This window comes from Capricornis sumatraensis, chromosome 8 (genome assembly GCF_032405125.1).
Source record: "Capricornis sumatraensis isolate serow.1 chromosome 8, serow.2, whole genome shotgun sequence".
NCBI classification, from domain to species: Eukaryota; Metazoa; Chordata; class Mammalia; order Artiodactyla; family Bovidae; genus Capricornis; species Capricornis sumatraensis.
The window spans coordinates 60,261,642-60,275,002 of NC_091076.1; the positions used below are offsets into that span (position 1 = coordinate 60,261,642).

General features: G+C 39.2%; 1 protein-coding gene across 1 annotated transcript in view; it reads left to right on the forward strand.

Moving 5' to 3' along the window:
• Window positions 1-13,361, forward strand: part of PPM1E (protein phosphatase, Mg2+/Mn2+ dependent 1E) — a 232,851-nt gene that overhangs the window by 121,451 nt on the left and 98,039 nt on the right. The gene's annotated exons all lie outside the window — the stretch shown is intronic.

A 13,361-nucleotide genomic window follows, 5' to 3' on the forward strand; every position in this document is an offset into this window, starting at 1 on the left:
CCCCAGTTCCTTGGTGCTGCATGGTTCTATATATTTTTTTCCACTGGTCAGGTGCTCCTGTCTGCTCTCAGCTGGTGTTCTGCATGCACCTCTGTGTCTGAAGGTGTATTCCTGATGCATCCATGGAGAGAGAGGTACTCCATGTCCACCTACTCCTCCGCCATCTTGTTCTCCATTATTTTATTCCTGATAAATTAAATCTGACTTTCAATTCCCCAACCTGGTAAGATGGGGATTCATATAAGTTATTATGGGAGCCCATGGAGAAAAATGAGACTTCCTTTCTTTTCTTCCTTTTTCCTCCCCAGTCCAAAAATCTTAAGAGCCTTTTAAAGGAAAACAAACTGAGGAGGGCTCACTTGTAAGCAGTTTATCATGATCATAACTGATACTATTATTTTAAAAGGCTGTATATTTTTTAAAGTAAAAGGACATTACAATTTTTTGGCCAAGTTTGTGCATGAAAGTCTCAGCTTATCTTGAGTCCCCAGAAAATACAGTGTAGCTTCCCGAGGTGCTCCATGTAGCCATTCTCCTCAGTGGACTTTTCATTTTGTTGAAGTATTGCTATGCAGTAAGATTCAGATATTTACTATGCCAGTATTGCTGAACCCTGGCCATTCTGGGGAAATTGCATTTGGGAGGCTCTTTCCCAGTCTCCCTGACAGCCTCAAAAGTTATGCCTTTAAATCAAGCTCCTAAAAATAAAAGCTAGAAGGCACATTATTCATGAGTGACTTCAATTTTTCATTCAGTGAACACCTTCCATTAAAAATGGAACCCAGAGACCTGGTTCAATTTACTCACTCAGTTGTATCCAACTCTTTGTGACCCCATGGACTGCAACACACCAGGCTTCCCTGTCCATCACCAACTCCTGTAGCTTGCTCAAACTCATGTCTATCGAATCAGTGATGTCATCCAATCATGTCATCCTCTGTTGTCCCCTTCTCTTCCTGCTTTCAATCTTTCCCAGCATCAGGGTCTTTTCCAATGAGTCAGTTCTTCACATCAGGTGGCCAAAGTATTGGAGTTTCAGCTTCAGCATCAGTCCTTCCAATGAATATCCAGGACTGATTTCCTTTAGGATGGACTGGTTTGATCTCCTTGCAGTCCAAGGGACTCTCAAGAGTCTTCTTCAACACCATAGTTCAAAAGCATCAATTCTTCAGCACTCAGCTTTCTTTATAGTCCAACTCTCACATCCATACACGACTACTGGAACTAGTAGCTGTGACTAGACGGGCCTTTGTCAGCAAAGGAATGTCTCTGCTTTTTAATATGCTGTTTAGGTTTGTCATAGCTTTTCTTCGAAGGAGCAAGCGTCTTTTAATTTCATGGTTGCAGTCACCATCTGCAGTGATTTTGGAGCCCCCAAAATAAAGTCTGCCACTATTTCCACTATTTCCCCATCTATTTGCCATGAATTGATGGGATGGGATGCTATGATCTTAGCTTTTTGAATATTGAGTTTCAAGCCAGCTTTTTCACTCTCCTCTTTCACTTTCATCAAGAGGCTCTTTAGTTTTTTTTTCACTTTCTGCTATAAGGGTGGTGTCATCTGCGTACCTGAGGTTATTGATATTTCTCCCGGCAGTATTGATTCCAGCTTGTGCTTCATCCAGCTTAGCATTTTGCATGATGTACTCTGCGTATAAGTTAAGTAAGCAGTGACTGTATACAGCCTTGACGTACTCCTTTCCCGATTTGGAACCAGTCTGTTGTTCCATGTCTAGTTCTAACTGTTGCTTCTTGACCTGAATACAGATTTCTCAGGAGGCAGATATCTGGTATTCCCATCTCTTTAAGAATTTTCCGCAGTTTGTTGTGATCCACACAGTCAAAGACTTTGGCATAGTTAGTAAAGCAGAAGTAGATGTTTTTCTCGAACTCTCTTGCTTCTTCGATGATCCAGTGGATGTTGGCAATTTGATCTCTGGCTCCTCTGCCTTTTCAGTTTGAACATCTGGAAGTTCACGGTTCACACACTGTTGAAGCCTGGCTTGGAGATTTTTGAGCATCACTTTGCTAGCGTGGGAGACGAGTACAGTTGTGCGGTAGTTCAGCATTCATTGGCATTGCCTTTCTTTCGGATTAGAATGAAAACGCACCCTTCTAGTCCTGTGGCTGGAAGACCTGGTTTTTTCTTTAGAATGTGGAAGAGAGAAATAAATGGAGAACAAAATTCAAATTAAAATCTTAATAAGTAGCCCTGAAGCTCTTACATGTGCACCCATAGGTGTACAGGTGCCACGCTATCGTTTTGCATAGGGCTGTTTCTAAGTTGTTCAGTTTTTATTGAGCACTTGCCACCTCATGTGAAGAGTTGACTCATTGGAAAAGAGTCTGATGCTGGGAGGGATTGGGGGCAGGAGGAGAAGGGGATGACAGAGGATGAGATGGCTGGATGGCATCACCGACTCGATGGACGTGAGTTTGATTGAACTCCGGGAAATGGTTATGGACAGGGAGGCCAGGCGTGCTGCGATTCATGGGGTCACAAAGAGTCAAATACGACTGAGTGACTGAACTGAACTGAATGAATAATGGAACCATGACATAAAAATATGGTAGTTGTATACTATATTTCTCTTGCTTGCTGTAAAAATCAGAGTAAAGCATCCAATTACATAGACTTTTCCCTCAATTATTTAAAAGGCAATATATCTCCCAAATAATATATATCATTATTGTATATTTTAATACACATTAAGGAATGATAAAGTACCACATTATCTATTGTATAATGAGTCCATAAAACGCAGATCTGATACGTATCATTATGACTTTTACTTGAGCTTGAAATAATTTCAAGAACACTCAATAATCGTTATTGAGGCCTATATGATTTTAAGAGCTGAGACAGAGAATACATTTGAGCATAGTATGTCCATACCCTTAAGAATTTTGCAGACTAGTGAACAATATACATAAGAAAATAAATATGTATAGACTAATAAATGAAAAAGATGCTATGAAGGCATACAAGTAGAAGGAAAGGAGTCAAAAATTTTTCCTGAAGAAGTTAATGCTTTAGATGAATTTAAAGCCCAGTAAGGGTTGTTGACTAAGTATAGAAAAGAAAGGTGATTCAAGCTGAGGAAATGGCATCTATGAGTTTGTGTTAACATAAGAAACAACATATGGCAGTTATGACTGTTTCTGCTGTTTAACTAGTTCCATGTGACTGGAGCAATGGGTGCATGGGTTGAAGGCAGAAGAAAGCATGGGCCAGGTATGGTTAGGTAAGGTGTGTGGGGACCTTTTACCTACTGCTTCTATAATCTTCCCACTGAAGACCTCCTTAGAGAAGTAAAACTGGAGGAAATTTATTAAACTGCCTCCCTTTACTGTTTTGTTAAGTTTACCTTAACTCTTATGTGGCTACCTGTAAGTTTCTATTAAGTGCTATCCCATGGAGGAGCTATCTCTTAGCACCATTATGGCATACAAGTGAGAGCTACTTTGATCTTTTATTATCTTATTGCTAATTACTTATTATTTTTCACTATGCATAATTTATTCTATCGAACCACTGCTGGCAAGTATGTTACCAAGTATTTGAAGTAATGGTGTTATTACTCAATAGACTGGAATAATAGAGAGGGAAAAAATTTAAGAAAAGTAGTTAAAAGAATGATTTTTATTAAACAGCAAGATCAGGTAATAAACCTACACTATGAAGTGAAAGAAGAGTGTGAAAAAGCTGACTTAAAACTCAACATTCAAAAAACTAAGATCTTAGCATTTGGTCCCATCACTTCATGCAAATAGTAGGGAAACAATGGAAACAGTGACAGACTTTATTTTCTTGGGCTCTAAAATCACTGCAGATGGTGACTGCAGCCATGAAATTAAAAGACACTTGCTCCTTGGAGGAAAAGCTATGACAAATCTAGATGACATATTAAAAAGCAGACATGTTACTTTGACGACAAAGGTCCATCTAGTCACAGCTATGGTTTTTCCAGTAGTCATGTATGGATGTGAGAGTTGGACCATAAAGAAGGCTGAGTGCTGAAGAATTGATGCTTTTAACTGTGGTATTGGAGAAGATTCTTGAGAGTCCCTTGGACTGCAAGGAGATCCAGCTAGTCTGTCCTAAAGGAAATCAGTCCTGAATATTCATTGGAAGGACTAATGCTGAAGCTAAAGCTCCAATACTTTGGCCATCTGATGTGAAGAGCTGACTCATTGCAGAAGACCCTGATGGATTGAAGGCCAGAGAAAGGGACAGCAGAGGATGAGATGGTTGCATAGCATCAACGACTCAGTGGACATGAGTTTGAGCAGGCTCCAGGAGTTGGTGATGGACAGGGAGCCCTGGCGTGCTGCAATCCATGGGGTTGCAAAGAGTTGGACATGACTGAGCGACTGAACAGAACTGATGAAAGTGACAACATTTATGTGGATACTTGAAGATAATTTTGAATAATCAGTCAATCTACCCTAACCATTTGTTAAAAGTTTTCTCTAGTTAGCTAGTAAGTACAATTTCTTTTCAGTTTACCATTTGATCATGTAGCATTCTACAACTAAACAAAATGTGTCTTTGGTACTATAGAATATTTTGAAACAACATGTAAATATAGAGAAAGTTGTGAGTTTTGATATTCAGGAGCAATTTTTAAAACAAAACTCAGGATAGTAGAAATTATTTTGTATTAGATCTCTCAGTAAATTTCAGTGAAAACTAAAAATGAACTTCTTTCATAGCTAATGCTATTATTAGGAAATGGTCAAATTATTTTAACTTTCCAGATTAACTGAGTAACAAGTTGAGAGAAATCAACAGTGTTCTTTTTACCTTCCAGTGTTCTTGCCTGGAGAATCCCAGGGACGGGGGAGCCTAGTGGGCTGCCGTCTCTGGGTTCGCACAGAGTCGGACATGACTGAAGCAACTTAGCAGCAGCAGCAGCAGAATGTCTTTAGGTAGTTGTTAATCAACAGAGTAACTTATTTTAAAAATAATAAATTGAATTATTTTGCTTTCTACACCAGTGGAAAGCAGCAGTAGCACAGAAAACCTCAGAGAAAACTGAACAGAAGGGGAATCCTGCACCATCTATGTTAGCGGGTCAGGGGAAATGGTGTTAGACATACCTCTCTAATGTTTTGAAACTGCTTCTACTTTTACCATCTCCCACTTTTCTCCAGATGACAGTCTTTAATTATAGTCTCTAGTTGACTCTCCATTATCTATTTTCTTCTAAATATACCTTTACCCCTAGATCTGGCTGCTTATTCTGAAGGTAGCCCTAGTAATCAGGTACATCCAAATGTCATACAGTACAACTCAGTTACAACTATGAAGTATTTAAAAATTTCATATTCATGTATTTCCTCTGGTTGTACTTAGGAAGCACCAGACAATCCAAATGAGTTTTCAAGAAGAAAATGACAGTATTAAGTTCCCAGTGCACAGTCAGGCCCCTGAGCTGGGAATAGCTGCACGTCCTGGGCAAAGCTGTGAATCACCAGGACAGTGGAGCCTACAGAATTTGGAGGAGTCTGGGGACATTACATGTCAGTATTTCTTAGGGCCATCTAGTTGAAGGAACATGTGAATTGCATTTGGCACAATCAACCCAAATGTCAAGTTTAGTCATCATCCTAATTTTTAAAAATTATATTTCTTTTGATATACAGTATGCATACCCCAAATTAGAAAAAGTATATATGTGTTGTTTGCAAATAATTATAAAGCAGCCATATGTGTAACTAACACCCAGGTCAAGATGAAAGCTCTGCCAGACATTGCTGAGCCTTTCCTCATCCTAGCTCCTCATCAAGCATCCCTGCCCTCCTCTGGTTAACTCCTGTGCACATGTCCTACGCCCTCTGCTTTGGGTTTCGGTCAGTCCATTCAGTCGCTCAGTCGTGTCTGACTCTTTGAGACCCCATGAATCGCAGCACGCCAGGCCTTCCTGTCCATCACCAATCCTGGAGTTGACCAAAACTCATGTCCATTGAGTCGGTGATGCCATCCAGCCATCTCATCCTCTGTCGTCCCCTTCTCCTCCTGCCCCCAATCCCTCACAGCATCAGGGTATTTTCCAATGAGTCAACTCTTCGCATGAGATGGCCAGAGTACTCGAGTTTCAGCTTCAGCATCAGCCCTTCCAGTGAACACCCAGAACTGATTTCCTTTAGAATGGACTGGTTGGATCTCCTTGCAGTCTAAGGGATTCTCAAGAGTCTTCTCCAACACCACAGTTCAGAAGCATCAATTCTTCGGCACTCAGCTTTCTTCACAGTCCAACTCTCACATCCATACATGACCACTGGGAAAACCATAGCCTTGACTAGATGGACCTTTGTTGGCAAAGTAAATGTCTCTGCTTTTGAATATGCTATCTAGGTTGGTCATAACTTTCCTTCCAAGGAGTAAGCGTCTTTTAATTTCATGACTGCAGTCACCATCTGCAGTGATTTTGGAGCCCCCCAAAAATAAAGTCAGCCACTGTTTCCCCATCTATCTGCCATGAAGTGATGGGACCAGATGCCATGATCTTAGTTTTCTGAATGTTGAGCTTGAAGCCAACTTTTTCACTCTCCTCTTTCACTTTCATCAAGAGGCTTTTGAGTTCCTCTTCACTTTCTGCCATAAGGGTGATATCATCCGCATATCTGAGGTGATTGATATTTCTCCTGGCAGTCTTGATTCCAGCTTGTGATTCTTCCAGTCCAGCGTTTCTCATGATGTACTCTGCATAGAAGTTAAATAAGCAGGGTGACAATATGCAGCCTTGACATACTCCTTTTCCTATTTGGAACCAGTCTGTTGTTCCATCTCCAGTTCTAACTATTGCTTCCTGGCCTGCATATAGGTTTCTCAAGAGGCAGATCAGGTGGTCTGGTATTCCCATCTCTTTCAGAATTTTCCACAGTTTATTGTGATCCACATAGTCAAAGGCTTTGGAAGGCTTTGGCATAGTCAATAAAGCAGAAATAGATGTTTTTCTGGAACTCTCTTGCTTTTTCCATGATCCAGCAGATGTTGGCAGTTTGATCTCTGGTTCCTCTGCCTTTTCTAAAACCAGCTTGAACATCTGGAAGTTCACAGTTCACGTATTGCTGAAGCCTGGCTTGGAGAATTTTGAGCATTACTTTACTAGCATGTGAGATGAGTGCAATTATGCGGTAGTTTGAGCATTCTTTGGCTTTGTCTTTCTTTGGGATTGGAATGAAAACTGACCTTTTCCAGTCCTGTGGCCACTGCTGAGTTTTCCAAACTTGCTGGCATATTGAGTGCAGCACTTTCACAGCATCATCTTTCAGGAATTGAAATAGCTCAACTGCTTTGCGTTTGCTGTCATTGTAATTCTTGTATCAATAAATGGAATCATGGCTTACATTGTTTTGTCATTTGACACTGAAAAGCATCCAGTTCATTCATTCAGTTGGCAGACACGTGGCTCAATGGGCTTGTCACAGTTAATGCTGCTGGGAACTTTTTCATACGTGCATGTGTCTTGGCATGTGAGCATGAGGGTTTTTTAGGTATGGAGTTTCTGTGTCTTTTGTATCTTCAGCTTGATTCTAGATGATAAAAGTGTTCAGAATTGATTGTGCCAGTTTATATCTCCATCAGGAGGATATGAGGTCTCTTTGCTCCACATTGTTGTCTATACTAGATGCCTTCTCTTAAAATTTTTGCCATTCTAATGAGTATAATATGTCATTGTGATATTGTTTTAATTACTGTAAGTAGTAATAAGCATGGTTTTATTTCTTGTTGATCATTTGGTTTATTAATCATCTGGTTTATTGACTTGGATTTCCTGTGTCATGAAGTTGTTCAGTTTTTTTCTTTACTTATTTTTTCTGTCCTTTTTATTGATTCATAGGAATTTTTCTATATTCAGGTTATAAATTCTTTGTTCATTCATCAAAAGAAATTTCAGCCACTGGAAACACCAGTATAATTGTAGCTATTGGTCTGTAACAAGTCTACTAATTAGCCTCTGCCCTTGTTGAAAGCAAGCAAGATGAATGTCTTTGGCTTCATTAATTTGTGTTTATAAATGGTATGCCTACTTTTCTGATTATAACTAGTGAGAAGGTAAGGGAGACTTTAGCTCTGATGTTGCTTAGGTAAAGTAGTTAACAATTTAGTTAAGTTGAGAAACTATTAAAACTCTTAGGAAACTGAGTAAAGGTTGATGCTCATCTAAATTTTAAGAAAATGTGTTTATGTCCTGCATTTTACGCTTTATGTCTTAGCTGTGTGTTGTTGTCGTGTAGTCACTCAGTCATGTCTGACTCTTTGCAACCCCGCAGAGTGCAGCACACCAGGCTTCCCTGTCTTTCACCATCTCCTGGAGCTTGCTCAAACTCACGTCCATTGAGTCAGTGATGCCATCCAACCATCTCGTTGGTTGGAAAATATATGTGTATTTTATTATATAGAACACCAGCAGGTAGAGTTTTGATTCTTATTTTTACTGTGTATTTTATAACGAACATATTAATACTTTTGTAATAAAAAGCAAGATATTTACATTTGGAAAAAAAGGTGACAGTTTAAAGTGAAAGGAGGGAACTTCCCTGGTGGTCTTGTAGTTAAGACTCCACATTTTTGATACAGGGCCCTGGGTTTGATCCCTGGTCAGGGAACTAGATGCCACATGCCACAACTAAATATCCCCCACATGCTGCAACTAAGACCTGGTGCAGCCAAATAAATAAATACTTAAACTGAGAGGAAACTTTTCAATTTGCTATATACATCAAAACTTTAAAATTTTGTTGAAATACAATAAAATAACTTGGGGACATTTCTCACTTGTTCAAGTAGAGATATAAAATTTGCATTGCCAAAAATCCTAGTTGCCTTTGTTTTTATATTATTATTTTTTTATTTATAATGTTGTATTAGTCTCATGTATAGCAGTGATTCAGATATATGTCCTGAAGTGATATATATCCTGAAGTGACACCATGTGTTTTCCTCTGACTTACTTCACTTAGTGATAATATCTAGGTCCATCCATGTTGCTGCAAATGGCATTATTTTGTTCTTTTTCTGTGGCTGAGTAGTGCTCCACTGTGTATATATACCACAGCTTCTTTACCCATTCATCTAGCAATGAACATTTAGGTTCCTTCCATGTCTTGGCTACTGTGAATAGTGCTGCAGTGAACATTGGGGTGCATGTATCTTTTCAAATCATGGTTTTCTGCAGATGTATGCCCAGGAGTGGGGTTGCTGGATCATATGGCAGCTCTATTTTAATTTTTTGAGGACCCTCCTTACTATTTTCCACAGTAGCTGTACCAATTTACATTCCCACCAACTGTGTAAGAGCGTTCCTTTTTCGCCACACCCTCTCCAGCATTTGTTATTTGTGGATCTTTTTTAATGATGGCCGTTCTGACTTGTGTGAGGTAGTACCTCACTGTAATTTTGATCTGTGTTTCTCTAAAAATTAGTCCTATTAAGCATCTTTTCCCATTACTATTGGCCATATTTTCGTCTTCTTTGGAGAAAAGTATTTAGGTCTTCTGCCCATTTTTTGATTGGACTGTTTCTTTTCTTGATAGTGAGCTGTTTTGAGCTATTTGTATATTTTGGAAATTAATTCCTTGTTTTTAAATGGCATTTGTTGCAATGACTTGTTAGCCAGCAAATGGCCTTTCCACATAGTGAGGAACAAATAGTAATGATTACTTAAGCTTATAGTGCTTGAGATATGCCAGATATAACTCAGTTTGTTTTTATTGTTGTATATCCAAACTGGAAGAGGATGATTATCAACTTTTAATGATTGAGAAAAGAGATGCGAGTTAAATTCAAATACAACTGAATGACTTTATTTTCCCTTTTTGTATCAGCCTACTGTTACATGTGCATCTTATTAACTGATCTGGTATATATTTATAGATCTACTTGAATTTGCTTCTGTTGGAATGCAGTTGCTTAACTATGCTTAATATGGATTTAGTTTCCTCTAGGCAGTCATGTGAGAAACAGTATCTTAAGTAATTGCTAATAAGCAAAGATCATCTTAGCCCCAGTTCTAGCATTTTCTGCTTCTCTGCTGCCAAAATGTTACTTTTGTCCAAAGATCTTGTAATTACTCAAAATTCTCCCATTTCTAGTACTGTTAATTTAGACATCCCATTCATCAGCCACATCTTCCTGTTCTCCAAATTCATTTGATTTCATTAGCACCTTCATTCCACTGAAGTGAAGTGAAGTTGCTCAGTCATGTCCAACTCTTTGCTACCCCATGGACTGTAGCCTACCAGGCTCCTCCCTCCATGGAATTCTCCAGGCAAGAGTACTGGAGTGGGTTGCCATTTCCTTCTCCAGGGGATCTTCCCGACCCAGGGATCGAACCCTGGTCTCCCGCATTCCAGGCAAACGCTTAACCTCTGAGCCACCAGGGAAGCCCATTCCATTGGTTCCCTTTTATTTTTACTCTCAGATTTATTCTGCCTAGATTTTACCTTTCTTCATTATAATCCTCTTATATATATGATCAGGCCCTTTGCCCTTCTCTCTTTGTTTACCTTCCTCCTAACAAAACTCTAGCCCCCACTTTCTCTGTTACTACTTGCAAACAACTGAGCATTGCTCAAGAAAGATCCATAACCAGGTTTGAGGGTTCCCTGAAAATCATGATAAACAATCTCACCAGAGCAGTCATTAACTCATTTTTTTCTAGTATGTTCACTCTTCTACAGTCTTTATTTTCTATCTCATACATTTTTATCTGTATAGACTTCCTGATGTCCTCTCCTTCCTTACTGCAGCTTGCCTCAATAATTCATAGAGAAAATAGGAGCAATTGAATGAAAATTTCCTCTCCAGGCAAATGCCAGTTCTACAGGCTCATCTGCATCTATGTTTTCCTCCCATCCTCCTGTCAAAGACTGACCCCTCTACATGTGACCTAAATTACATCTCTTTCTGCTTTCTTAGAGATGTAATTCCATAGGTTATTGTCTCTTCTGAGGCTTTAGCTTTTCCATTTTTTTAAAACTAGATCTTTATTATCAGTAGTAAAAAATATCCCTTTAGTCTCTTTCATCTTAAAAAGCCCTTCTTCTGATTACTATTTGTAACACTTTTCTCTTCTTTCAAAAGATTTGTTTCCATGTCCTTACTTCTCACTCTTTAAAAAAATAGTTTTTAGTTTATTTTTAAAATTATTTTGGCTGTGCTGGGTCTTTGTTGCTGCATGCAGGCTTTCTCTAGTTGCAGCAAGTGGGGACTGCTCTTTGTTGTGGTGCACAGCTCCCTAGTTGTGGCACATGGGCTGAGTTGCCCTGCAGCATATGGGATTCTCCCTGACCTAGGATTGAACCTGTGTCCCCTGGCAGGAGGGTTCTTAACCACTGGGCCACTTTAATATAGTCAGATGTGTCAGACCTTAAAAGTTAGAGTTTTGTGTGTCCTGTTGAGGAAAATTTTGTCTATACCAAAGTCATGAAGATTGATTTTCTAGTTTTAAAGTTAATATTATGTTCTAGAATAATTTTTAACTTAACTATGATGTATTATCTAGTTTGCTAATATTTCCTTTTGGCCTTTTACATCTAGATTATTTAGGAGATTAGACTGTATTTTCTTTTCTTTAAATGTCTTCTAATTTTCTAAGATTTTTGCTATCTAAGTTATGGTTGCTTTATAAAGAGAATTGAGATTTGTTTCCTCTTTTTCTGTTCTCTAGAATATATTGTATAAGATTGGTGTTATTTTTTTCTGTAAATGTTAGATTTAATTGTTGAAGCCACCTGGACTAGACTTCCATGGGAAAATTCTTAATTATGAATTCTTAATTATGAATTCAGATTCTTTAAGAAATAAAGGTCTATTCAGAATTTTTATTCTGTTTTTCTTATAAGAATTTTGATAGTTTGTATTTTTCTAAGAGTTTATTTTAAATTTTAAAATTTCTTAAAATCCTTTTGGTTATTTTTATTTATTTATTTATTTTTGGCTGCACTGGGTCTTTGTTTTGGCGTGCAGGCTCTTTTCTAGTTGTGGCGAGCAGTGGCTGCCCTGTAGTGCCCTGTGTGCTTTTCGTTGTCATGCCTTCTCTTGTTGCAGAGCACTGACTCCAGGAGCACGGGCTCAGTAGTTGTGGCGTACAGGCTTAGTTGCTCCGCTGCATGTGGGATCTTACTGGATCAGGGCCTGAAACCATGTCCCCTGCATTGGCAGGCAGATTCTTAACCACTGGACACCAGGGAAGTCCCCCTTTTGGTTATTTTTGAATCCATATGATATATAACAGTATACCATTTTCATTCCTTATAGCAGTAATGTATGTGCTGGGAGCCAGCACAGGAGATTCCACCCATGACAAGGTCATGCGGAGAGGCCTGATGGGCAAGGCGAGTCAGGTCTCAAGGGGTCCTCTGTCTGAGCATCTACCCCAAAACCAAAATCTGTCTCTTTACTGTCTGCTATACTATACTCTTCTGATATTACCACCTTTTCTCTGGAAAGAGTTAATTCAGAGCTCCAGTTAACAGTCTCCTGCATATAAAAAGAATGTCTCTGCTTAAAACCCTTTGATGGTTTTCTAACTTATCTGACCAGTCTGGTCTGCCCGGACTTTACAACTTACGGGTTGTTTACCGCCCCCAACCTTGAGAGGTACGAAGCTTAAAACATCTTAAAGATATAGAGCCTTTTGGAGCTAAGAATTAGTTTGGTGAAGGGTTCCATTGTTGAGTTAATGTTTGCCCCCAGGCCTCCATATCCTTTATCTTTTAGGCACCTGGGAGGATATTAATCAATGTAAATGGGATGCAAAAATAGGAATATAGTAGTTTTGATGTTAGCAATACTAGACTTTTGAATTAGTGAACTTTCTCTTTGTTATAAATCACTGTACTCCTTTTTCATTGTTATAAATTGTGTCCTTGCTATGTAAGAATGTAACTTTATTTAGTGCTTTCTGAGACTGGCACCAGACTTTGGGAAGAACAACACTATTACCCTTATCAGAAAAGGGCTATAAAATGCTAATTGGCCTTCTGGCCAGATATGATGTAAATCACCTAAGACTTCTGTATGCAACTAGGTATGCAGAGAGAAAGCCTGGTCTCAATAAGAGTCAGGGCTGCTGACGCTGCATAATTTTGTATTATCCATTGATCTCTATATAAAACCAAAGTATATAAGGCCTTTCTGAACAATAGAGGATGGGCCAGTCACTGGAAAGACTGGTTTCCCCCGTGTCTTCTTTACTCTATATTTTGGCTGAATTCCCATCTGGGGCGTGGAGGCTCGCCTTGTCTACTTACTTGCCCTGGCTTCTAAGATCCATGAGAGAGGGAGCCCAAGGCGGGGCACCCTCCGCTATTCAAACGGACGCTGGTGGCCTAACGTAGATGGTGCA